General features: G+C 42.8%; 1 protein-coding gene across 4 annotated transcripts in view; it reads left to right on the top strand.

Annotated features, from left to right (window-relative positions):
• TOX2 (TOX high mobility group box family member 2) overlaps positions 1-25,745 on the top strand; it is a 351,639-nt gene that overhangs the window by 246,511 nt on the left and 79,383 nt on the right. The window lies entirely within an intron of this gene.

The following is a 25,745-nucleotide window of genomic DNA, read 5'->3' as shown; positions in this document are numbered from 1 at the left end:
TAGCAAGTATTGAAAAACTACTCTAAACAAAGAAAATAAGTTGGTCAATTTAGAGCCAGATTGCTATCTCATTGTGACATCAGAGCAAACACAATGGGGAATATCTGCATGAAGATTATGTCCTGGCCCATGATCTTCTTTCTAGGCATCATCCTTGTGTCCAGCAATCTCTTCAATAGCTGGACTTTTTGTTATGTGCGACTTTTTGTTATATGCGGGTGTTGCAGCAAGCTCTATTGTCCAATTGCTGGCTCTTCATATTTGCATCTGCATTGGCACACCTGGAGTGTTGTCTTAGCTCTGTCCTCATGACTGCTTATACAGCAACAAGATGGAGTCAGAATTCTTTCCAGCATGGCTTCTGGTTAAGGACTGCTCTTTGATGCTGTCTTCCTTGGACAGAAGTGCCGTGCTATTCTGCATACCTTGGCAGCTCCTTAGGGAAGCCTGATCTGAAATCCTTCTATGCAGGGGGATTGCATAGTTACAGCACTTGCAGGAACAAGCAGGGAAACTTCTTAGCCAAGCTGGGGAGGTTACTGCTTGGGCTCACAGAGTAAAATGTCCGTATTGAAGCTGGCACTGTTGCCAAATGCTTAAAATCACAAAGGATCCATTGTCTTTAGGCAAGTGGGTATTTGTTATTAATGTCCATGGAAGCAGTTTGCCTGTGTTCACATAATATGAGTTCATAACAATGAGAGAACTGTATCTCTGACACTAGGCCAGAGTTAACTTAGTCCATAAATGGTAACACAAAAAAGGGAGTCCAGGGAGTCTGGAACCATGGTCACAGTCCATTTAAAGATGGAGGAGGGGGCTCATGCTTATATTCTGATTAAAACAGTACAAAGCTATCTATTGAAACAGAGTTGCCAGCCAAGAGCTGGCAAGTCTGGAGGCTACTGGAGTAGGGCTAGTATGTAACTTGAAGTGATGTCATGCATCACTGCAGCACTCTATCAACTCTCAAAATTCTATGGTAAAACTAGGCAACAGTGGGGGGACCAGAGGCTTGGCATGGGAGACCTGCTTCCCCTATCTGGGAATATTTTCCAAATTCATACAGGTTCAAAAGTTTTTGGAACTTTGGAAGAAATAGCATACAACTCCCTCAAAAAACAAAATGGCAGTATTGACATTAATAAGATAAATGTGAGAAGTAATGAAATCAGAGATGGACTTCTGAGAATATGGTTTCCAGAATTTATTGGGCCATCCAACTCTTTGCTTATGTCCATCATTATGATAAAAATACAAGAAATAAAAATGATTTTTTTAACATATGGCATGATGATAACCAGGGAAAATCAAGTCTTGGCATGATATTAAAGTTGAAGGTGTAAACCTTCAGTGGCTGATATATTTTCAAATAGTCTCGAGACTAAAGGAGATCATGAGTATTGAAGGTGGAGTTCTAAGAGACAATTGAATTTGAGCAGCTGATTATTAAAACAAAAGAGCATTTACTGTGATGGATGTTTAAGATTTAATCCACCTAGAAACAGAAGATGAACAAGTGAAAAAATGTATGATTAAGTGGATGCAAAACCTTAAAGAATAGATTCCTATGCAACAATGGAATGACTATGGGGGAAAAAATTCAAATTTACAGTCAGCCAGAGACACGAAGAGAAAATTGGTACAAAATGTTTTTCAGATGGTATATAACTCCAAAGAACATTGAGAAAGCACATAAAAACTACAAAGGAAAGTGCTGGGAATACCAAGATATAGGTGGAACTTTCTTTCATATGTGGTGGACTTGTAAAAAAGCAAAAAGATATTTGAAAGAAACACACTGGAAAATTCAATATGAAGTTTAAATTCCCAATGGAAGCCAAGAGCATGGTATTAGGTGTTCTGCATAACAAATTACCAACAATTTTAGAACAGCTAATTCAAATACATGATGATAGCAGCTAGAACTATTTACGCAGCAGAATGGAAACTAGATGCCTGTCCACATTTAGAAGAAGGGGAAAATAAACTTGCTGAATAGACAGTGATGGCAAAATTAACAACCTATTTGAGAAACAGGTCTGTTACAAAATATGAAGAAAGATGGAGTGTGTGTTATGTGTATTACGCTAGCAGGAGACAAAGTGAGAAAATTATACAAAATGTATGGTAGTGAAATAGAAGTAGAATTAAAATGTGTTCTAAATGTAATATCCTGAATATAACTGGGTTCTCTTTATGAGATATATGGTGCTTTCTTTCATAGCATAACATACTACTTGTCTATTAGCCGCCCTGAGCCTGCTTTGGCGGGGAGGCCAAGATATAAATCGAAATAAATAAATATTAAAGGTTCTAATGAATATGTAGAAGTGGTGAAAATATGTTATGTTGAGTACACAGTAATGATGAAACCAGTGTAGTCAAAATAGATTAGTTATGAAGTTTGAAGCTTAAAATTTAAATGATGACTACGGTTGTACGTCAATAGAAATAAGAATGATTGAATTTTATAGATTCCTTAAAATTATAATGAAGGGGATGAAAAGGAAATTATTCTCTGTCCTATACATTATGAACTACACGATTGTCTTTGACAAATGCAATTATGTTGTATCCCATTTTCCCACTTTTCTGTACCCCTACTGTTTTTTCTAAAATAAATTAAAGTAATAAAAAAATAAGACAAATGTGAATTAGAAGTCATATATCATTGTCTGCCCTTATTTTCTTGGACAGTAGACTATACTTCTGCTCTACAATTAGAGCAGAAATCTTCTGAATTATGAATGTAAAATAAGGACCAGGTTTAACTGAGCCACTACTGCTGCTACCAATTCCCAGCTCCTACCAACTTCTATTTTATTTCTCCTACCAACTCCCAACCTACTAATGACTACCAATATAATAGCCAGTCAATTATGGCATCGTTTACATCAGAATGTTCAGTGTCTCATTGTTTTTTAATTTTAATAAATGGCTCAAACCTTCAAAGACAGTATGATGTCAGTATGACAATCTGTCACTTAAATGGAGAAAGCAGACAACTGATTTCCCTCATGAAATATTATGGAACATTGGGCTCATTATAGAAGCTATGGCAACACTAATTCACAATAATGTCCCCATGTACAAATATGTACAAAGAATATAAACCCCAGTCTATTATTTTCATTCGTGGTTTTAAGAACTGGTTTAAGTTTGGTATGTTAACAAGAGAAAGTTCCCCATATATTAAACACCATTTTCATTCTGTTTCCAGCAGCTTTTCTTAACACTGGGGCTGTGGAGATTCATCTTCATAATGAAGTGTTAATTGTGTTTGGATGACTCCTTTCCCAGTAATAATAGTGTGCTGTAACACTAGATCATAGCCCGTCAAAACACTGAATTCTGATTGCTGTACAAGTATTCTCCCTGAAATGGTAACACACATCGAATAGCAGATGACAGCAGATCAGGAAAGAAGCAGAGTGTTTTTTTAAAAAAGTTTTGAAGTATATAATTTCTTACTGAGAAATACTCTGAAAATAGGTTGTTGCTGGATTTAAAGTAACCTTGAGAATTAGGCTTATGGCCTAGTATTGGATGTGGCAAGTAGCCCCATTGTGGAAAGCTGAAATGCTTAAGTCACAGTAAATCTCAGACTGGAAAACGAGGTCTTTATGGGCAGAAGAAAAGTTCACTTTGTGAAGATGGTGGGGAAAAGTTACTCCATACTAATAGCACCATATCAAAAATGAACAGAACAGGCCATTACCTGCCGTTCATCCAGCCTGACAGAGTTCTTAGTGCCATGCAGAATGTAGACTTTGAGCAGAGAGATGACTACATTACTTCACAGTAATGCAAACTAGCTGTGATTGTATGTGAACCAGTGATTGAGAGCCGTAGCAGTAGGAAGCCTCCACTGTGTGATAAATGCCACCCCTACAGAAATAAATTGCTCCCTCTTTAAATCCTTCCCTACTGTTCCCCTCATATTCATAATAGGATGATCAGTTGAATCAAAAAGGGTGGCTGTTACTTTAAAGGATAAATTAGTTTGACTCTTAACTCAATAATTAAAACGGTTATGGCTATGAGCCTGCAGGGATAATGTACTATTATTATAGTCATTTGTTTCAATTAAATGCTTACTGATTTTACAATAGCAGCTGGGCACCTGTGTGAGATAGCTATTACTCTGAACAAGACATCTCAAATTCCACCAGAAATTTGTCACCTCACTAAAGCGTTTCCCATACACCATGAAAGTTTATTAGGAGCAGTTACAAATTAGGAAGAGGAGTGGGTGGTAATTAGGGATATATATTTTATTGGCTACACTGTCCTCTATAAAGTGAATAATTTTAAAACATTTTGGCAGTGGGAGGATATGTTGCATTTTAAACTTCAATACAAGGAAATAAAACATAGCTTAGGAAATGTGTGGAGAACAATTTTATTTCTTAGTTGATAGTTAACTGCAGGCCTCAGATTTAGTGGGAGCTCACAGGAGCACAGCTCCTGCACCTTTCTAAGAGTTCCACCTCCTCCTTCTGAGAGTTCCACCTCCTTGTCCATTGAATAGTAGGTGCAGCTGAATAACAATCCCTGGATGAGCTCCACCACCTATTTTTCTATAAAATGACCGCTGCCTGTGAGGATTTTGAATAGGACTGGCAGGTGGGCTACCTGCGTGGGCTTAGAAAGGTCTTTTTAGTTAGGAAGTGACTGGTCCTAAAGAATGAGTTACACCTGTTAAACTCCTATGCAGAAGATTTTCATCCAGACACAATATCAGTTGTGCCCCGAAAGGCAAGAGTATGTGTGGAGAAGAGGATGTCTATGGCAATACACTTTATAGATGGTTCATTTTGGTGTTATGGGGAAGGGGATTCCCTCATTCCCTCCATGTAGGTGTCCTCTCAAAACTATTTGCTGACTAAGGCACCAAGCACTTACAATCCATTTGGGCGAGAATCGCAGAATTACTAGGCAAAGAAAGCAATTTACCCAAATCAGTATTTTTAGATGGCTAATGCACTGAGTTTGAGAGATAAAGCCAGTTTCACTTTCAATTAGGAATTGATTTGTAAAGGGAACCTGAACAAAGAGGTCTCGCTGTAGCCTCAGGGGCTTGCGGAATATCCCCTTTGAAAGGGTTTAGAAACTGCTTGTGTAAAAATGGTCTGAGAGGCAAATGAAAGTATCAGATTTGGACTTTGGTTCAGATTTTAGTGCAGTGGACTTGCTGCCCAGGGCAAGCCACCATCTTTCAGTTTATGTTCCTGATTGTGTTATATAGGGGAGTAATAATGACTTAGCCAGGGTGATAATTTTAAGCAGTAATGCCCCACATTACTATCTAAATAGAGACTAGGCTAATGTAAATCTAAATAATGCATAGTACATTGATGCTAGATACCTCCAGCAATGTTTTGCTGAGACTAAGAAAATCCTCAAGATCTTCCCATTTTCCCCCTTTAAATCTTTGTTTATTTGATTTGTTTTCCAGTGGATATCCCTCCACATACTTTAAAAGGCCTAGCTGAAAACAGTTTTAAAACATCAGCCACCAGAATAAATCAAAATAAAAAGTATAACTGTCTTAAATTCAGGCCTCAGATCCAGCAGGAGCTCACAGGAGCAGCTCCTGAACCTTGCTGAGAGTTCCCCTCTTCCTTCTCACCTGCCTACCTTGTCCATTGAATAGTAGGTGCAGCTGCATAATAATCCCTTAATTAGGAGAGCGGGCAGCCAACCAGCCACCAAGGGGTTTGCCATGCCCCCAGCAGCCCTTATTAACCCCTGGAGAAGCCTATGCCACCCTTTCTCCACTTCTTATGTGAACATATGAACACATGAAGCTGCCTTATACTGAATCAGACCCTTAGTCCATCAAAGTCAGTATTGTCTTCTAAGACTGGCAGCGGCTCTCCAGAGTCTCAAGCTGAGGATTTTCACACCTATTTGCTTGGACCCTTTTTTGGAGATGCCAGGGATTGAACCTGGGACCCTCTGCTTACCAAGCAGATGCTCTACCACTGAGCCACCATCCCTCCCCAATGTGATTTTGGACAGCGGGTGGCTTGCTGGCCTTTTGACCCACACGTGGATCTCTAGCCAGCCCAAGCAGGCCTTGCTTGCCTGGGGCTCTCCTTTCTTGTATTAGGTTGCTTTTGGCTGGGGAGGGGGCATATGCTAATGAGTTATGCTAATGAGCTTCGCCACTTATTTTTCTACAAAACGACCTCTGGTTAACTGTAAGTGCTTATTAGGAAGAGCAGAGGAGGGACAACCTGTTCCACAGATGAGTATATCAGGTCTTTCTTCCTTTGCTACCATGGAGGAAATTGCTCTTGGAGTTGTTGATTTGAAAAGGCTATGGCTTTTGTTTCACCCAAGAAGTAGAAATATAGTATGGGTGATCAGGTCTGACAAGGCAGAATGGTTTCTTCAGAGAAATGCTATAAGTGCTAATGGCAAACGAAGCATATTCTGCTGAGGAGAACATGACTGCCTGAGAATCTCTGTGTCATCCCTTATGTTCTTTGGTTACCTTCTGGCAAATAAAAGTAAATAGATCATTGTGGGCTGGCCCGGCTGGGCTGGTGATATTCTGAATCACCTGATTTCCTGTGGGTAACACCTGTTTTGGTGCTGAGAAGGCATTTTACATATAGACCAGAACTGGGGGTCATGTTTTTAAAAGCTCTTACAAACATACCATCTGCACAAAGAAACTCCTTAAGTCCTGCAGACATGTTCTAATCTCTGATTTTCCAAGTATGCTTGACTATGCACTCCCTTTGTATAAGTTAACCTCTTGGTAACATAGCAGCAACACAATGAACATACTATCCCACAAGTCCCGGTGGTATGAAATAAATGTGTCATCTGAGTAAGAACACTCTTGGCAGGGTGGTTTGGACAGGACAGCTTTATGTCATTATCTCATCTGCAGCTGAAAACTGTAAGGGTAAATCAGTTTGCTCATATTTTTCCTTTCTTAAATCCTTGCCTCTCCCACTTCTTCTGTTTGCTATTCTGTCTTCCCTCCTTTGAATGTTTCCTTTATCCCTTTGTTCAAATTTAAATTATCTCCCTGGGGCAGGAATTCTTGTTTATGCTATTATGGGAAGCCCTATATTTATGTCCCTGGTACTATTTTAATAATTCTTTCTCATCTACCATTCTTGCCAACAGCCATCTCCAAGTGCAAATGCTCTCCCATATCCTTCTCAGCATCTTCCCCACGTTGGTTGGTGTTACCAACTAAAAATGATCTGGTGTGCCATACTATTTAAGATCATGAGCTGGAAACTTCCTTGTCCTGGATCTTAGGCTGTATCATTGTTGACCTTAGTCAAGCCATGATCTCTCCACCCATCTGTAATTTGAGTTAGAGGTTAATTGGTCAATCAGTTGCTCCTGCCCTTCCTCCAAGGAGCTCAGAGTGGCATACATTGTTATCCCCACCTCCATTTTATCCTCACAGCTATGTATATCCTCATAGTTTATTTATTTATTTTATTCCATTTGTATCTCGCCCTCCTCGCTTAGGCAGGCTCAAGGTAGCTCACATAGGCATGCATATGCATGAGTAAACACAGTAATACATTAAAACCATAGACCATAGAATCCATTTTATCCTCACAGCTATAATAGCCTGGCACCACTGGGAGCTTTGGGGGCGGGACAATGGGTGGATGTGACATTGTACCATCCATGCAAAAAAAGCCTGTGACATCAGAGCATCAGCTGACACTCTAGAAACTCTATGGTATTAGCCTAGATTTTCTGGAGCATCAGCTGATGTCACATTCACCTCCTGCTGTTTCTCTTGTCAGCCCCAGAGGTGAGGACAGATGTGGGGGGAAATCAGCAGAATGCCTGCCTGATGCAAGTGGAACATAAATATCAGATTTTCTACTGCTACTACTATTATCCAAATCATGCAGAATATATTAGGTGGCTGGATTCACTTTAAAAAAGCACCACATTGGATTTTAAAATTCTAAATACATGCCCCCCCCCCAATATTAACAGACTTGATAACCATGACTAGAGCAGTTTTGATGTAGGTAGGTATGATGTTATCCTTCAGGCACAATCTTGTGTTTGAAAATGTAAACACTATTTTAAAAGAGGTGGCAGAGAACATTTAAAATGACAAGAAACAAAAACTTTTAAAATAGTGAAGTATAACAAAATGAGATATAATTCAAGTGTTCCTATATGGTCTTGAACCAAATGTAAATCTGAGTAGCATAGAGCTTACTAAGTGGTATAATCATTTGTCTTAGGCTATTGTCCAAGATGACCATAGCTACTTGTGTTTCTTCCAAATGGAGAAGAAAGTTCAGCCATGTTGCCTGGAAACACTCAAGGGCTCAGCGTCTCTGGTACTGAACACCAACAATTAACTTGTTAATATTCACACTTCTTCTGAGGTTACTTCGGGCTTCATTTGTGATGGTAATGGGATAGTGACTGCCATTGAGGGCCATTGTGCTATAGTACAGGGGTGGTCAGATTTTCTTAGAATAAGCACCAGATGTTTGAGAACCGCAAGACAGAAAGGGAGGGAGGGAAGAAGGAAGGAAGGAAGGAAGACAAATAGATGAAGGAGTGAGGAAGGAGGGAGAGATTAAAAGAAAGCAACTTTTTAAATGCATTATTCAAGCCATTAGCTGGCTTGACTTGAAGAAGTGATCTAAAGAGACAAATGCCTTCTCCAGTCTGGCCAATGGGACAGTGGAGGCTTCAAGAGCTACACACCATGTGTGCAAGAGCCACATGTGGCTCCCCAGCTACAGTTTGGCCACCCCTATAATAGCTAGAGTATCAGACCAGGATCTGGGAGACCCAACTTTGAATTTCCACTCTACCATGGAAGTTTGCTGGATGACCTTGAGACAGTCACATTCTTTCAGCCTAATATACCTCACTAGGTTGTTGTACTGATAAAATTGAGAAGAGGATGATGTAAACTACTTTGGATCTGCACTGGAGAGAAATTTGGGCTATAAATTAAGTAAATAAATAAATGACATGCTTTCAAGTAGGTAAAGTCTGACATAACTCTTTCTTTTCAGAAAGAACCAAATATATTTAAGCGTCTCAGTAGATTTAAAAATTAGTTGAGTGTCTTAACAGTGAGAGGACAGCCAATCACAATAATTGATACAAAGGAAGCTAATTCAAGCTCTGTATGTGTTCATCAATTTGATGGAGACAGTTTATTGGCCATTTAAACCTAGGGATTGTCTGCCCATGAAGACAAGATGTCGCTAGTACATACTCCATTAAATTTCCTTAAACTAAAAAGGAATTCTAAATTACAGTATTGAGTGTTGGATACAAATAAAATTTCACATTTGCTTACCTGTAAACAACTTGCTTTAAATTAGAAAGGCTTTGGATCCATAGAGGAAAAAGAGTTGGATCAACTTGACTGACATAAAATATCATCCAATAAAGGCAAGTTACACCTTTGTTGGCTCTCATGTGGTATTAATCAGATGAGCAGTGTAACATTTGAGCAACAAGTATATGAAAGTTATCCATGAGCAGAATGTTAGACCCCCTTGGGCTCCCTTTGGGAAAGGGAAAGAAGTGGGGTTATAAATGGCCTAATTGAAAATACAAAACATTTGAAATATTTCTGTTTCAAAGCATTCCCTGTTTGTAGAAGATTGACTGTGATCCTCATTGTGTTCCCTTTTCTGACATTACTCTCTTCGTTGTAAATAAGCCACTTATGTGAGAACTTACATGTACAAGTGAGCTTTTGAAAGTAATTCAAAAACCAGTGCTTGGATGCTTTTATCTGCAATGTAGACAGTAAACTTGTCACAGCAGGTAGAATATACCCCCCCCAGCCACCTTTTGGTGGAGACTGGGTTTATAAGAACTGTTTTGGTGCATGGTGCTTTGAAAGTGCTTGAGTATAATATCCTTGTTTGTGTTGTTTGCAGTTTTGACTTAACTGGTAACTATCAGTGCAATCCCAAGGAGAGTTACTCCGTTCTAAGCCAATTGAAACGAATAGGCTCAGACTGGAGTAACTCTCCTTAGGATTGCACTGTATATCCTCTCTTAAGTAAAAAAAAACAAAAACAAAAAAACCCACACACACAACCAAGTCATGTTATGATCTTTAAACCATCATAAAGACATGGATTGATGACAATTCCTGTGTAGCATGCTGGAAAAACCACACTAGTGCCCCGATCCAGTTCAGTATGTCATCTGGAATCTTTTCGTTTAGGTTGGTAGATGGAATTCATTCTCATTTCTGCAAATTTTCATAAGAAATTTTCTGCATGGGTCTTATATCCATAATTACATTCCTGGGCTGGTTCTGCTCTGCTGCATAAATAATATGCACTTTAAAGGGGGGAAAAGCATGATTACATATTTAATGGATAAATGGAGCCGTTGTGGTCTACTGGCTCCATAATAAGAATTTTGAAAAATATCTTAATATAGTATTTGCTCAAGAGACTAATGTAGCTGCAGATGGGAATGATCTTTTCGATTTGTTTAAAACCCAACAACCTATATTGTATCCTTCCACAATTATGAAATCCATACTTTATGAACTTTACTTAATTTAAATGTAAAATAAGGAAAATACATTCTTTGTTCTTAGTATCCTTTAGCATTAAAAGTCTCCAAAGTAACTGAGCAAGTTACCATTTTCACTACATATTAGAATGGACTCATTGCTGATAGGCTGATAGAAGCTGATAATATGTAACAAATCATTTTTTAAAAGCTTCCTTTCCAGAGGAAAAGAGGGGAGGCAAGGTAGTAGTATTTTTATAAGAAATATTTCATAGGATGACAGGGAAAGTGAATCTTTTGTCCCTTGTAAATTGGTGGAAACCATTTTGAAAATATATGAACAAGCCTTGTCAAAGACAAATAAGCATGGCTTCTGCAAAGGCAAGACTTGCCTTAACCTCCTTTGATACTTCAACAAACATACATAAATTTCTTGTCTGTGGAATGTCCTTCTCCTTGAGGTTTGTCTGATACTGTGCATATTCTCTTGGGGTACTAAACTAAAACATTCCTTTGTACCTAGACTTTTTATTAGAGGTTGATGTTTTAAATTGTTTTTACAGACTACTGTAGCAGGTATATGTATAGACTTTCAAAAAGCCTTTAACAAAACTCCTCAGCAAAGTGAATTTAGCAGGCATGTATATAAAATTATTTATTCTCTTATAAGAGAATATTACAGATTAGTGGCTGGTTGTAAAAAAGAAACCTGGTTTAAATAATAGGAAGCAGAGGAGCAAACAAAGGTTTACACATTGAAGAGAATTAAACAGTGATGTCTATCAGGACCAGTTCTTTTTAACTTGCACATAACTTACTGGAAATAAACTAGATTTGCAGATAACACCAAGTTTTTCATTATAACACAGCTGACCATACAAAAAGGACTTGAGTCACTTTTGATCTTCTCCTCGCTTCCCCAGCCCTCCTCGCCCCCTTCTCCAGCCATGCTGAGCAGCACTAGCTAGCTATCACCTGAGAAGTCATCTCCTGATAAGATTCACAACTGCCACCTGGTGGGAATTCTCTCAAGTTAACAATGGGACCACCTTTCTGCTGGAGAAATTGGGCCTCCAAGAACAAAAATGATGGTCCTGTTGGGGAATTCACAGATGCATGCATAGCTACCTTTAATGGCCAGCTGTGCATGCCTGCACTGCCTGGCTTTGGTAAGGAGTACCAGTGAGAATAGCCACCGCTGTTTTCAGCTGGCCAACCCGAGCAAGTACAGGTCATCCTGAGCTGGCCACATCTGGCTCCTTCAGCAGACTGGACTCAGCTTAGCCCCAGCCACTGTCTGTGGTATCATGCCTGCCTGTGCCAGCAAAGCTTGGGTCCCTGCATCTCCCAGCATCTCCTCTTGGAGTATTGAGCAGGGCAAGGAGGAACCATATTCCCAAAGGAGACCATGTATATTGTTTAGAATACCACAGTGGAAGAAAGCCAGTATATAAAAATAATAGATTTATTTGGTGATACAGCAGTCATGCATCCTTCCCCCAGAGCTGCTCCAGACTAGGGGTGTGTAAAAAAAATTTTTGGAATTATTCGGATTCGGAAATATATGGGGCCAAAATATTTGGAATACTGTATATTTCTGAATACCAGTATTCGGAATAGCCATATATGGCTATTTCCGAATATACAGCCCCATTATACCCTATGGGCCATTTAAATCAATGGCAAAATAGGGTATATTGGAAGCCGCCTGGAGGGGAGAGGGTTTGAGGGAGAGTCCCCAAATTTGCAGGGAACCTGCAGGGGACTCTCCTCTACAAAACCTCCAAGTCCCAAAAAGATTGGGCCAGGGGTCCCATTCCAGGGGCACCCAAAGAGGGTGCCCCTATCACACCATTATACCCTATGGGCCATTGAACTCAATGGCAACATAGGGCATAATTAGAGGCTGCTGGAGGGTAGGGGGTTTAAGGGAGAGCCCCCCAAAACTGCAGGGAACCTGCAGGGGACTCTTCCCTACAAAACTCCCATGTCCCAAAAGCATTGGGCCAGGGGGTCCCTGTCTGTGGGCTCCCCAAAAGGCCCATTGCCACCAATGCTGAGGAAAGCCCAATTAGCCACTTCCTCCACTATAATTGCTGTGGGAAAAGTGGCTCTGACCAGAAGGGGGTTTGAGGGAGAGGGCCCAAAACTGCAGGGCAGCTTCAGGGGACTCCCCCACATGCAACCCCCCGGGGCCAAAAAGCCTGTGCCCATCTTTAGGCACCCCAAAAGGAACACTGTTCCCAATGTTGAGAAAAAAACAATTAGAGCCACTTCCCCCACTGTAATTATTGTGAGGAAAGTGGCTCTGGGGAGCAGGGGTTTTGAGGAGAGCACCCCAAACTGCTGTGCAGGTTCAGGGCACTGTCCCACACAAAACCCACAAGGCAAAAAAAAATTGGACCTAACTTCACATCAGAGAATCTCTATAGGACCCAAATGCACTACATCCATCTATCTGCTCTATGAACCCTGCTGGCCAGGAACCAGTATAAACCCAGTTGCCAACTTCACTGCCACACAAAGCATAATCTGCTCAAGGTCTGCTCTGCAGACCTGGCTGCAGCAAACCCAGATGCCAGCTCTCCAGCCCTGTCCCAAACAACGCGGAGAGAGCTGGCCAAGCACTACAAGCATGCTGGTTTTGGGTCTCTCACCCGGATCCCAGCTTCCCTGCCACAGAACACGCAGTCTACAGATGCCAGCTCTCCAGTACTGCCCCAAACAAGGCAACTCTCAAACAAGAGAAGTGGTGGACCACACCTAGCTCCACATTATTCTGTATCTGACACAAAGCAAGAAGTGTTTAGACTTACCCTGAGCAATGGATGGTTGGCTGGTCCAGGCGCTTTGGCGTTACCCAGGGTGCACCACGAGAAGGCGAGCCAGACTTGAAGCCCAAATGAGGAAGATCAATGGGAGAACCTCAGATTGTGTGAGAAGAAGGGAACCATCCCTTCTCTCTCAGCCCAGCAACACACCAGCTATCACTGTCCCATTAGAGGGACTTTGGCATTGGTACGGCTGCTGGCTGCCTGTCATCATCACTGGCACCTCCCTCTTCCTTCCTCCTCCCCTGAAAAAAAAAGCTAGGTTATCCTGGCTGGGCCTGTAGGTGCTGTCAGTTACAATGGGGGCTGCAATGGCCCTTTCAGTATTATTAGGCGTGTGTGGATGGGAATTGGGGAAATTTGGATCTGGGGACTGGGGAAATTCAAATTGCTCTACAGATTTTAAATCAGCATTCACTTTTGGTTTGGGGATGGATAAGGGGTTGGGGGGTGTACTGCCAATCAATTTGTGAGTGAGTTTTTGGGCTGTCTTTGGACTCTAATCTAAACATAGACTCTACTATAAACATAGACTAAACTATGTTTAGTGGGAGAGCGTTTTACAACCACCTAACAAGCGCAGACCAAGAGAGGATGCAGGCACAAGTAGGTGCTCACTTCATTCACTCTCAAAGCCTATGTTTGGGAAGCCGAGCAAAGGCAAGTTGACCTTCAGGAAAACAAACTGCTCAACTGTCCAGGGTTGCAGGCGATTGCGATGTGGACAGACAATGTCACCCATATGCGAAAAGTCGTACTCGCTCTGCATGCTTGTCGGTGGGCATGAGAGGAACACTAGGGCCACGGTGGAGAGGCCCAGCCAGACCGCCTCCTTCAAGACCCAGTAGTTCAAAGGAGACGTTTCCTACGACTCGTTGGGCTCCGAAAGATAATCCCTCACCATTGCAGCAACTGTCTCCGCTCTCAGGGGCCAACCGCTCCCACAGGGGCCAATGAGCCGCCCGATGGGTGTCATCTTGGCACTCTTCTTGGCGTGAGTCTGGTGGGAAACACTGCCTAGCCAGGAAGGTTGGGGATGAACAGCAGTGGAAGTGGCAGATGAGCTGCTTCCACCCCCCTCCTCCTCAGTTACCGGCACCATGCCCACCCTGACTCTGCAGCGCCCGACCTTCTGGGAGAGCTCGTCTCACCAGCGATTGAGCTCGTTGGTTTGCTCGGCTATCGTGCCCTTAAGGCACGGGTCTAACATGGTCGCCATCACGTAGACCTTATCCTGGGTGAGAGGCTGAAAGTGGGCCTCAAGCCCTTCCTGCAGCCTAACAACCAGGGTGCGCACCGCTGGAAGAACATCTGCATGACCTTGTGCTGGCCCTAGAAATGAGGCCAGGTCCTCACGGGCCATGTGGACCATGTTGACGACCAGTGCAATGCTCGCCGTATCAGACGAGAGCATTTCTGTGAGGGTCTTGAAGAGCCCAAGAACATCCACAGTCTGAGAAATGGCCACCCAATCCTCTTGGGTGAGACGGTTCTCATCCCAAAAGACCCTCGTGACAGAGACAAAGGCATCCAGGGCTGCTCTCTGCTCCAGCATGGCACAAGTGGAGTTCCAGCGTGTGCTGACATCACCAATCAGGCGGTCCATATTGCTGCATGAGAAGTGGCCCATGATGTGCCGACACTTCTGCAGCAGAAGTCAGTACTCATGGGTCGCAGCAAGATGCCAACGAGCCTGGCTTTTCGTCTGGCCCAATCTGTCCTTAACCACCAGGTGGAGAAGGTGGGCCACGCAAGGAAGGTGTTTTAGGCCCGAACGCTGGACTGCCGCCGTGATGTTGGAGCCACCATCAGTCACCAAGAAGCCCGTGGAGATGTTCCTGCCTACCCAGCCCTCTAACTGCCATGAGAGGATGGCTCCGAGGGTGTCCACTGTGTGTGGCGCATCGACTGCTTCGGCGTGCAACAAGGCCCAGCGATAGCTGGCCTAGTGGCCCTAACCCTACCTGCCGCTACTGCCACCCCCACTGGGTTGCCACCAATGCACAGTCAGGGAGAGATACCCTTCGAACGCATGTTGGGAGCTCCAGATATCCGAGGTAAAATGAACAGTCCTCCCGGCAGCATGGGGCAAATGCTCCTTCACCACAGATCTGGCCACCCTGAAAACAGATGGCACAATGGTCCTGCTAATGGTGGTTCTAGCAGGAACATTGTACCAGGGTGCCATGTACTCAATCAACTCTAGTACCCCAGGATTCTCGACCACTGAAAATGGAAGCCCATGGGCAACAGACCTGGCGAGGTTCCAGGCAATCACCCTCCTGACGTACCTGATTCCCATCTTGGCACACAGGTGCCACCCCCACCAAACATCTCAGGCAGAGATGCCTGGCATCCCTGCCCTGTTGTGGAACTCTCCTGGAGAGCTCAGGAGGTAGTCGTGGTGGGACGGACCTCCTGGCTGAGTGGTGTTGGCTGCTTGGGCACCCCAGCACCAGCCTGCTTCTCCCCCTTAAGAAGCACCACATGGTGGTGCTTTCGCAGGTGGTTCCAAATCCCCCCCGGAGTCAGGTAGGCAGGGTTCTACCCACGAATGATCTGGGCCCTGCACAGCTGGCACTGCACATAATATGGATCCTCCATAAGTCGGAAATGTTTCCAGACATTGGAGGTGTATGGATGCCCAAGCTGACCAGCAGCTTGGGTATCTGAAGCCACCTCCTGTGAGGTGCTCTGAGCAGACACATCGTGTCTTGGGGTGGCAGGAGGGGCTGGCCGCTGGGGGAAGTGGGCGGAGATGGAGGCACCTTGTGTTTCTCCATCTCTTCCCCCACCACCCCATGCAGCCTCCCCTCCTGGCCATCCCCTGAAGGACTGCTGGTGCTCGAAGGAACTGAAGAAGGGGGCTGGTCCTCCTCAACCAGCTTCTCCTCCAGCTCCTGCACAACACTCTGCAACCTCCTTGGGGTGATCGTTTTGGACAGAAAACTGTCTGCAAAGCTCATCTCCAAGGAGGACTGCTCTTGCTGCCCCTCCTCTGACTGCTGAGGCCGAGCAACATCAGCTGGAGAAGAGACTGCCTGAGCCGGCGACCCCTGCTCATTGCCAGCACCTAATGGAACTTCGATGAGGTGCCTCAATGAAGCAGCAGCCTTGATGAAGGGCCCAAGGTGGGCCTTCTTGTTCATCACACTCCAGCCAGAGGTCGGAGTGTTGGAAGTGGCTTTGGAGTGGCCCTACACACAGGTGGGGGAGGAAACTGGGTCCTCCCCCTCCCCTCCACCCGTCTAGTCTTCTCTTTGGTCTTGCCCCCAGGGCCCCTCTTCTGCTGCCTGTCACTCGTGTCACCCTTGGTTTCACACAACCTGAACTGAGAGTGGGGTTTTTCACAAACCTAATTCACCACACTGTACCCTGAACCAACAGGTGTTCGGACTTCTTTTTTAAAACTCTTCCACCAGAACTTGTTTGTTTTTTTGGTCCCTAACCTGTCCTTCTTTGGGGGTAGTAGTAGTCTGGTAAAGTTTAGGAGACTAGGTGATCCTGCCTTTACCTGGCTAGTTTTTAAAAGGCTACTTTGAGATGAAGGCAATCCTTGTTATATCCTCCTAGTTAAACTTCTCCTAACTAGATCCTTGGACAAACCAGATTTCCTTGCAAACTAGAAGTCAGGTGTCCCCTATGACTAGAGAGAAGCTGTGGTTAACCCTATAGAAATCTAAGGATGCACCGGCTTTCAGTGGCTGAAAGCAAGGTGCACTGCAACCCTAGTCTCTTTAAAAGGGAGCCTGATGTGGCCTAGTAGTCACGCTGCCTTTTATGAGAAACCTAAAATCTTTTTAAATTGCCCCTATCTAGCCTAGTTGAAGGAATATAAAGCCCTAAACTGGATTAATTTTTTTTTTAATTTCAAAAAACACGATCCCTAAAAACACTCTTATTAGTGGGGCAGCCTATTCAGTGGCCCTAGCCAAACCAAAAGCACCCTTGGACTAAAAAAATAACTCTATAAAAACATGAAAGTGACCACCCCCCACAGCCCACACACCAACTCCCTCACATCAACCAGAGGTAATTTAAAAAACCCAAAACGTGACAGAAAAAAACTTAACTTTTAAACCCCCCCCCCCCCAAAAAAAAAACAGAACAAGAAAAAGGAACAACAGGATGCAAAACCAACAGCAACAAATACAAACAAATCCAACTGAGAAAAGTCCAACAAACTCAACTGTTAAAGAACTTAACTTTTAACAATAAAAACCTTCAGGCCAAATCAGTCAACTCCCCACCCCCACCCCCCAAAAAAACAGAACAAGGAAAAGGGACAACAGGAGGACAGGATACAGAACCAACAGCAACAGATCCAAATAAATCCAACTGAGAAAAGTCCAAAAACCTCAACTGTTAAAGAACTTAACAATAAAAAACCTCAGGCCAAACCAGTCAACCCCCCCACACACACACACAAAAAAACCCCCCACAACAAGGAAAAGGGACAACAGGAGGACAGGATACAAGTGACCACCCCCCACAGCCCACACACCAACTCCCTCACATCAACCAGAGGTAATTTAAAAAACCCAAAACGTGACAGAAAAAATCTTAACTTTTAACACCCCCCCCCCCCAAAAAAAACCAGAACAAGGAAAAGGAGCAACAGGATGCAAAACCAACAGCAACAAATACAAACAAATCCAACTGAGAAAAGTCCAACAAACTCAACTGTTAAAGAACTTAACTTTTAACAATAAAAACCCTCAGGCCAAATCAGTCAACTCCCCCCCCCAAAAAAAAAAAACAGAACAAGGAAAAGGGACAACAGGAGGACAGGATACAGAACCAACAGCAACAGATCCAAACAAATCCAACTGAGAAAAGTCCAACAAACTCAACTGTTAAAGAACTTAACTTTTAACAATAAAAAACCTCAGGCCAAACCAGTCAACCCCCCCCCACACACACACCAAAAAAAAACCCACAACAAGGAAAAGGGACAACAGGAGGACAGGATACAAATCCAAACAAATCTAACTGAGAAAAGTCCAGCAAACTCAACTGTTAAAGAACTTAACTTTTAACAATAATAATTAGACCAAACAGCCCCCCCCAAGGAACCAGAACCAGAAGAGAAAAAGAGCAACAGCAGCATAACACAGCAGCAACAAGTCAAACAGAACCTTTTTAAAACATAAAAAAATTGACTTTTAACAGTACAAGAACTTAACCAACCCCTCTTCCCCAAAAACCTTCACCTTAACCCCAAGAAATCCAAGCCACCCAAATCAGGAAAGGTAAAAGGACACTGCACTTTTAAAAGTCCTCTTACTAAAGTAAGATATAGGCAAATTGGCTAAAAAAAAACTCACCCCAGGCCCCCACCCCCAGCAGAACCCCCTAACCCCAAATAAGCTACCCACCCACCCAAATCTGGATAAGGGACTCTGAGTCTTAAAAAGTCCTTTTACTTTTATCCTAACTAAAATAAAAACAAGAACCCCAAGACTGTCTTACAATAGATGTTTTCTCCAGGCAGGTCAGGAAAGGCTGAGAGAGCAGCAGCAGCTGAAGCCAAGGGCCAGCGCAGCACAATCTCTCTCTCATACCAACACAGCAGCAATGGAATGGAGTCCAGCCAGGCAGACTACTTAAAGAGGTTCTCTGGCCCTACACAGAGCCATTTCAAAAAATACCACTGCTCTGTGATTGGCCAGAGAACAGTATTTACTTGGATACTCAAGAAAACAAAAGAACAACAATGTTGCTGATGGCTGGGGGATTAGCCCAGCCATCAGCTATACAACAGCCCTGCAAAGCATGCATATGCAATGCATTTTGCAAATGCATACTTTGGATTGGCTGCTGAAGCTCCTCTCCCCCTCCCCCTCCCTCCCTGATCCCAGGGAGGCTATGGGAGAGGCGGGAAAAGGCTTCCAAAGGCGAGAAAGGAGGGAAGCAGCTTCCCTGAGGCTTTAAAAGCTCCTTTCCTGCCTTTTCCATGGACTTCCATATACTTCCGAATCAATACGGCTCCCATATAATGCCTTCCAACTGGATTTGGAAGTATACCGGGCCATATACTTTCGAATCAGGGGGTATTCGGAGGTCTATTTGGTTCGGCCAAACCGAATGCACACCCCTACTCCAGACCCCATCACCCATGTCTGCCCTTCTGCTGGCACAGAAAGGTATACGTCCCATCATTCCAGTAGACAATGCTGATAAATTGGCTTCTATAAATCTTTGTTTTAATTGACTCTGGTCTGTAGGCGCCACAATGGAACATGGAGGCCTTTTGGAGAACTTATCTATTTTTATTTTTTTATTGCTAATTTTGAATGCTCAGTAAGTAAAATGTTCATTCAAGACTTTTCACTTCTCTGTCTATTGAACATAGACTCCCAAATTAATAGTTTGCCTAGAGCGCCAAAAACCTTGGGCTGCCCCTGAGTCTGAATAAAACTGCCTGAACTATGTGCAAAGGATTAACCATGTGGTACTCCTCCCACATGGATAGATGCCTGCAGTGGCTGGTTCACACACAGATATTTGTCACTTGATCACTCCAAACTTGGTTACTGTTCATTTGATGTCTGACAGCTTATGACTTAACTCTTAACTTGAAAACAGTTGTTATTGCAGTCATCAAGCGATGAACATGCATATGTGAAACAGTTTAAGGGTTAATTTGATGCACACCAGGTTAGAATGCTGCACTGATCTCTTTGGAGGATGGGTGGAAACAGAATACAAATGTAACTTTAAAAAAAAAAAACATAGCACATGCTAATATTTATTGAATCATACAGAAAAGAGCTGTAAAATTTACTCCTGCTTTTCAGTCTACTTACAACCCATGCCTTTGGAGTATCTGAACTCAACATGCTGTCTAGTGTTGTAGAAAAGCTCTTGATTCCTGACCTGTAGCAATAAATCTGCTGCTGCATTTGGATTTATTTCTGTTGAAGCCTACTGAGCCCTCCCTGGTCTTCCCTACATCTCTTACTTTATGAGCTGCTAATGGAGTTGGCAGGAGTCCTCTGCTAATGAGAGATTGCACCTCAGTGGGCTTATCGGAAACGAAAATTGTTAATAAATAAAGCCCTGGGTCTTTAAACTCATGTTAACATTAATCAGATTAATATAAAAAGCAAAAAGTCGGGGAAAATGTTTAAGACAGTGTTTGATTTACCTCCTGCTGGTTTCCGCTGTGTCTGAATCTGATCATACCTAACTAAGTAGCTGGCTAAGGTCCATCTCTGTAATAAGCAGGGGTAAATGGGGGGGGGGGTGTCCAAATACATTGGCCTCTTCATTAGGATACTAAATTAATTAATGGTTTGATTTTACCTAAGTGGGTTAGTTGAGAGGGACAAGTCACTACTCCTGCGGTTTTTTTACTAACATAAGGCAGTCCACATAGAGCATACTGCAATAATCTGGATGTTAACTGGGCGTATACCATTAGTGGCAAGATCTTTTATGCCCAGGAAGGGTTGCAGCTGGCTCACCAGCCAAAGATGGGAACAGGAACCCCTGGCCACTGCTGCCACCCATTTATCCAACAAGAGGCACATGTCCAGCAGCATTCCCAAGCTGAGGAGGTCAGGAAGGCTTCTACACTTCCACCTTTCAACAAACTGTGTATAACAGAACTGTTCAGGAGGGCATTTTTCTAAAGGAATAATTCTAAGGGAATAATTCAGGAACACATTTTAAGAGAGAGAATGGGACTACAGATTAGACTACTAATAGCTATTATCTGTTGCTGTGTTTTTATCTTGTTCTCACTGTGTTATATATATATATACCATTTACCATTATAATACCATGGCATTAACATGTCATGTTCGATACTTATGCCTTAGTTCGTATTTCTGCTAGCCTAGTTCTATTACATTGTTTATTAGATGTCTCCTCATCCTATTGGTTATACTGATTTACATTATATAATCCTCTTTGAGTTTCAGTGAGGAAGGTGGATTATAAATAACATCAATAAATAAAGTAAAAATAATCATCCCTTCGTCTTTGCATTGGGCAATCCAGGGTATAGTGCTTCCACTTATTTCTTTTGGCTAAACAGTCAGTTGTGCCATTGACCATGGCACAGGTTCATGTTTTGTCATGGTATGGATTTGCCACAACAGAAGAGGAATGTATATTTAATCAGCATTCACCCCTCTGTCTGCAGGTAGAGAACACAGTGTTAATACCTAATAGAAGAAATGTGAAACCCCAGAATATGGTCCAGTTTAGGACCATTATGTCCATGAAACAATAAAAGAGGTCAGCTTACTTTAAAATGACCAGATTATAATCTTGTTCATAACTGTACAGTTTAGCACATCTTCATGACTGTCCTGATTAAGATACATTCATATTAGCACTAGAATCACATTTATTTTTGTCCTTTCTTGTTACGGCATAATCTTTGTCTCCCCCACCTCCCCCGGCCCATATTACATACCAAGCTAGAATTCCATGATTGGAAGTCTTGACATCTAGTTTGGTTCTTAAAGGCAACTTGGCAGGGAAGCAATCTGGATTGGGGCCCAGCAGTATGAAAGAGAGAGGTTAACACTTCCCTCAATGCCACTTCACTTGACTTTTTTAAGCCTAATAAGCAAAAGAGGACCAGTGCCCATAGGCTGGGTCCAGACCAGCAGCTTTGGGTGCACCAGAAGCATCTCAGATTGGTTCAAAATGGGATGGCTGAATCCCGATCAAACACTCCCGCGCAAGTCGTCCGTTTCCCATGCAGGAGGTGCTTTGGTGCAGTCAGATGGCTGTTGCGCACCATTCCCTTGGCATGGTTTGGGTTTCTTTTTCCCCATATATTCTTAGTGGTCATGCACACATATGCTCATGTGCTCTGGGCAGTTTTTTAAAAAAGAATACTGCTGAACGCCTAGAGAGGATTGGCAGGTCCATACCACCAATCCACTTCACTTGTGTGCTCCTGCATTCAGACGCCCAGGCAAATGACATGTGGCAGACGAATTTGGGAAGTGGTAGCTCTTTGAGCCGCCTCAGAGATGCCAGAGGATGGGGTGAGTATGGGAGCCAGACGAGTGGCAGATGTGTGCGTTTGAACTTGATTTTTTAATCTGTCTGCAAGCCGTTCCTGTGTCGACTTAAACTGCCCATCTGGACCCAGCCCTATTGCATCTGCCTTTTTCCCTTACAGGGTTTAAAACAAGAAGGGGGCATTTTCAATTTGTGAAATGGTACACAGGAGGAAGAGTTAATCCCCTCCTTTTCCAGTGCAGCAATCTCAATTCATATTTCTCAGCATCTTTCTAGGGCCATATTACACTTTTTGAAATTTTAGTCATTGAACGCCAGCAGTAGTATGGTTTAGCCTTCATTCAGATATATTTTCTTTTCCTAGAATCCCAGGCACAGATTATAGTAGTATTTTTGCTCATATAACCAAATGAATCATAATAACTGTGATGCACTATCATGTGAAATTTTGTTAATTACTAGTTCTAGATGGAATGACACTGGTGTATTAGTTCAAAGGGGAAATGTCAACTTTGGCATAGCTAAATTCTGTTATCCCATATCAATACGTACTGTTTTCTCCCAATTGTTGCTACTGGGTTGGATCCATGAGCAGAAGGCACTTCCATTTACATACTGGGGTTCTAAGAATTTCATGTAGTCTCCCCGTAGATGCAGATCCTTCCTCCTTGTCTCAGCTTTTCCCATACGTTTCACAGCTGTCAGAAGTGACTTAGAAGGAGGAAGTAAGAGGTAGTTGGATCCTGTTCATCCTTTTAAAATTATTGGAAACCTGTAAAGTCATAATATATCTATGGGTGTAATATATATTGTATATTAGTATAGAAAAGACAAGTGTGGGCCCACAAGACACACCCAGCCGGGAATTCTATCTCTCTCCCACAATTTCTTACCTGAGCCTCTGTGGCTCCCAGGTTCCAGCACAGCCACCACCAAGATAGGGTTGCCAAGTCCAATTCAAGAAATATTTGGGGACTTTGGGGGGCGAAGCCAGGAGACATTGGGGTGGAGTCATGAGCAAGGTTGTGACAAGTACAATTGACTCCAAAGGGAGTTCTGACCATCACATTGAAAGGGACTGCGCACCTTTTCAATGCCTTCCCTCCATTTGAAATAATGAAGGATGGGGGCACCTTCTTTGGGGGCTCATAGAATTGGCCCCCTGGTCCAATCCTTTTGAAACTTGGAGGGTGTTTTGAGGAAAGGCAGCATATGCTATGCTGCAAATGTGGTGCCTCTACCACAAAGAACATCCCCCCCAGAGCCCCAGATACCCATGGATAATTCCCCATTATTCCCTATGGGAATCATTCTCCATAGGGAATAATAGAGTGCCCAATAGACATTTCCCTCCCCCCCCCCACACACTTTCTAAAGCAGAGGGAGGGCCTCCAAACCGGGGAATCCCCTGCCCCCTCCCTCTCTCACACACACGCACACATTTTCTGGGTCTGGTTCCACCACAACTTTACTTGCTCTGAAAATGAAAGCAAAACAAATGGAGGGTCTGTGCTCTGACGAAACTGCTGCTAACCCTTCCCCATGAAGCGCTTCCTGTTTCCTGCTCAACTTTAAAGGCACACATTTTAAAAATGGACCTGTTTGCAGATTTCTAAACCTGCTGGAGCTTTAGAGGTACATGGTGTCTGTGGGGGCGGGGCTTCCCCCTGCTGGCCAGTTGATTGGGCACGGGGGGGGGGAAGCCTGTAAAACTGGGGGATCCCCCGCTGGGACCTGGGGATTGGGAAGCCTACACCAAGCCCACTGCAGCTCCCAGGGTCCAATGCAACCACCAGGCCCACCACAGTTTCCAGACTGTGCCACTGCCACCAATGGCCATGCTGGAGATGGATGATCTTTAACACTACCCCCCCCCCCCAATGTATTAAGCTTTCAGATTTCTTTGCAAAACTGGGTTTTCCCCCAAGTTTGCAAGAAAATCCATTTAGTGTCCGTGTGGCCCCAAACCACAGACATAGATATCTATAAACAGGGGCCATACTTCACTATTAGTTATATAGACTACAGTAAACCAGATAGGTTGGTTTTTTATAGTAAACCTGGGTGATGGCAGATGCTTCAAAGGTGTTGCAAGAAATGCCAGAGTGAACAAATATTGCATACCCCAAGCGTTAAAGGGCTGGTTCTCAGATCAGTTAGCTGGAGACGGCCTTAAAGCAAACGTATGTGTAACTTCTGACTTACTTTTTCTTGTATCTGATACAAACTGACACATTTACTGGACAGAATATTTAAAAAATTGCTCACTTCAAATAGCTTAGCCTTAGGCAATTTAATCTCTAGTGCCCTTGGTGGTCTTTGGCTATAGTTTAGCATTTAAAAAAAAATCAAACCACGTTTAAAGATTAGATAGTAGGTTATATTTGCAAAAGTGAATATATTCTCTGCACAAGTCAAACTTTTAAAGTCTTCAGAGCAGATTTGTCTGCTTGTTTGTGTCACAGAAACAGACCTTATATTAGACGGAATGAAAAAAATACATTATTTTAATAACTACTGACAGTGGTATTAGAGGACTTGACCTTCAATAAAAGCAGTTTAAGGAAACATACATAGTCTTGAGAGTTATTGTATAGGACATTCTTTAAATTAATAGTGCTCTTTCTGCCCCCTTTTCTGGTAACTCTTCTCCAGTCAAAACCTCTCTTTTCCTCACTTTCTGTTTTCCAATCCTTTGGTCAGCAAGTATCGAATTTTCAAAATACCCATTCAGAACTAAGAAATACACTTGCTCTCTGTACTACATTAATTTTGGCGTTCTGTTGTAAAGTATAGTTTCTCTTCATGTTTGCATATTTCCTCAAAAATGGAATCCTGTATTGTTGTCATTTCATCACACAATCTCTTGTTTTATGTGGGCTTTTATAATAAAAACAGGACTATCTTTCATAATTTCCTTGGGGATGGAAATGTAAAACGACTAACCAAAATGTATTTGGCCACTTTAGAAGTGAAATATTAAGGGTGCAACGTGCAAATCTGTTATGTTGAACTTAATTGCCTGTGTAGTCTGCCCACCCCCCCCATATTCAGGATCTGGGATAGTGCATGGCCCTGTGCAACAGGAGCAGCCTTTGTTGTTATTGTAGAGACAGGCACCACAGTAGCATAGCTGTGGGAGGTATGATATCTGAATCTCAGGGACTGCCCAGGAGGGGACTATTAGTGCATTAGAAATCTAATCCACTTACACCAATATTACTATACTTTTTAAAAAATTGGCATAAAAATATGTTGCTATATTTTCTGCAACTTGATCACATTCTTCTGTTTAATGGAACAGTTCAGAAAATAGGAGATAATTGAAGATGATTAATGCCTTAAACTAATTTTTAACTAGTTTTATTTTCCCTGCATGGAAAAGACTAGTTTTAACAAAGGTAATTA

The sequence above is a fragment of the Heteronotia binoei genome, chromosome 2 (assembly GCF_032191835.1).
Source record: "Heteronotia binoei isolate CCM8104 ecotype False Entrance Well chromosome 2, APGP_CSIRO_Hbin_v1, whole genome shotgun sequence".
Classification (NCBI taxonomy): Eukaryota; Metazoa; Chordata; class Lepidosauria; order Squamata; family Gekkonidae; genus Heteronotia; species Heteronotia binoei.
The sequence above is the reverse complement of the archived record's forward strand: the minus strand, read 5'-3'. Positions and strand labels throughout refer to the sequence as shown.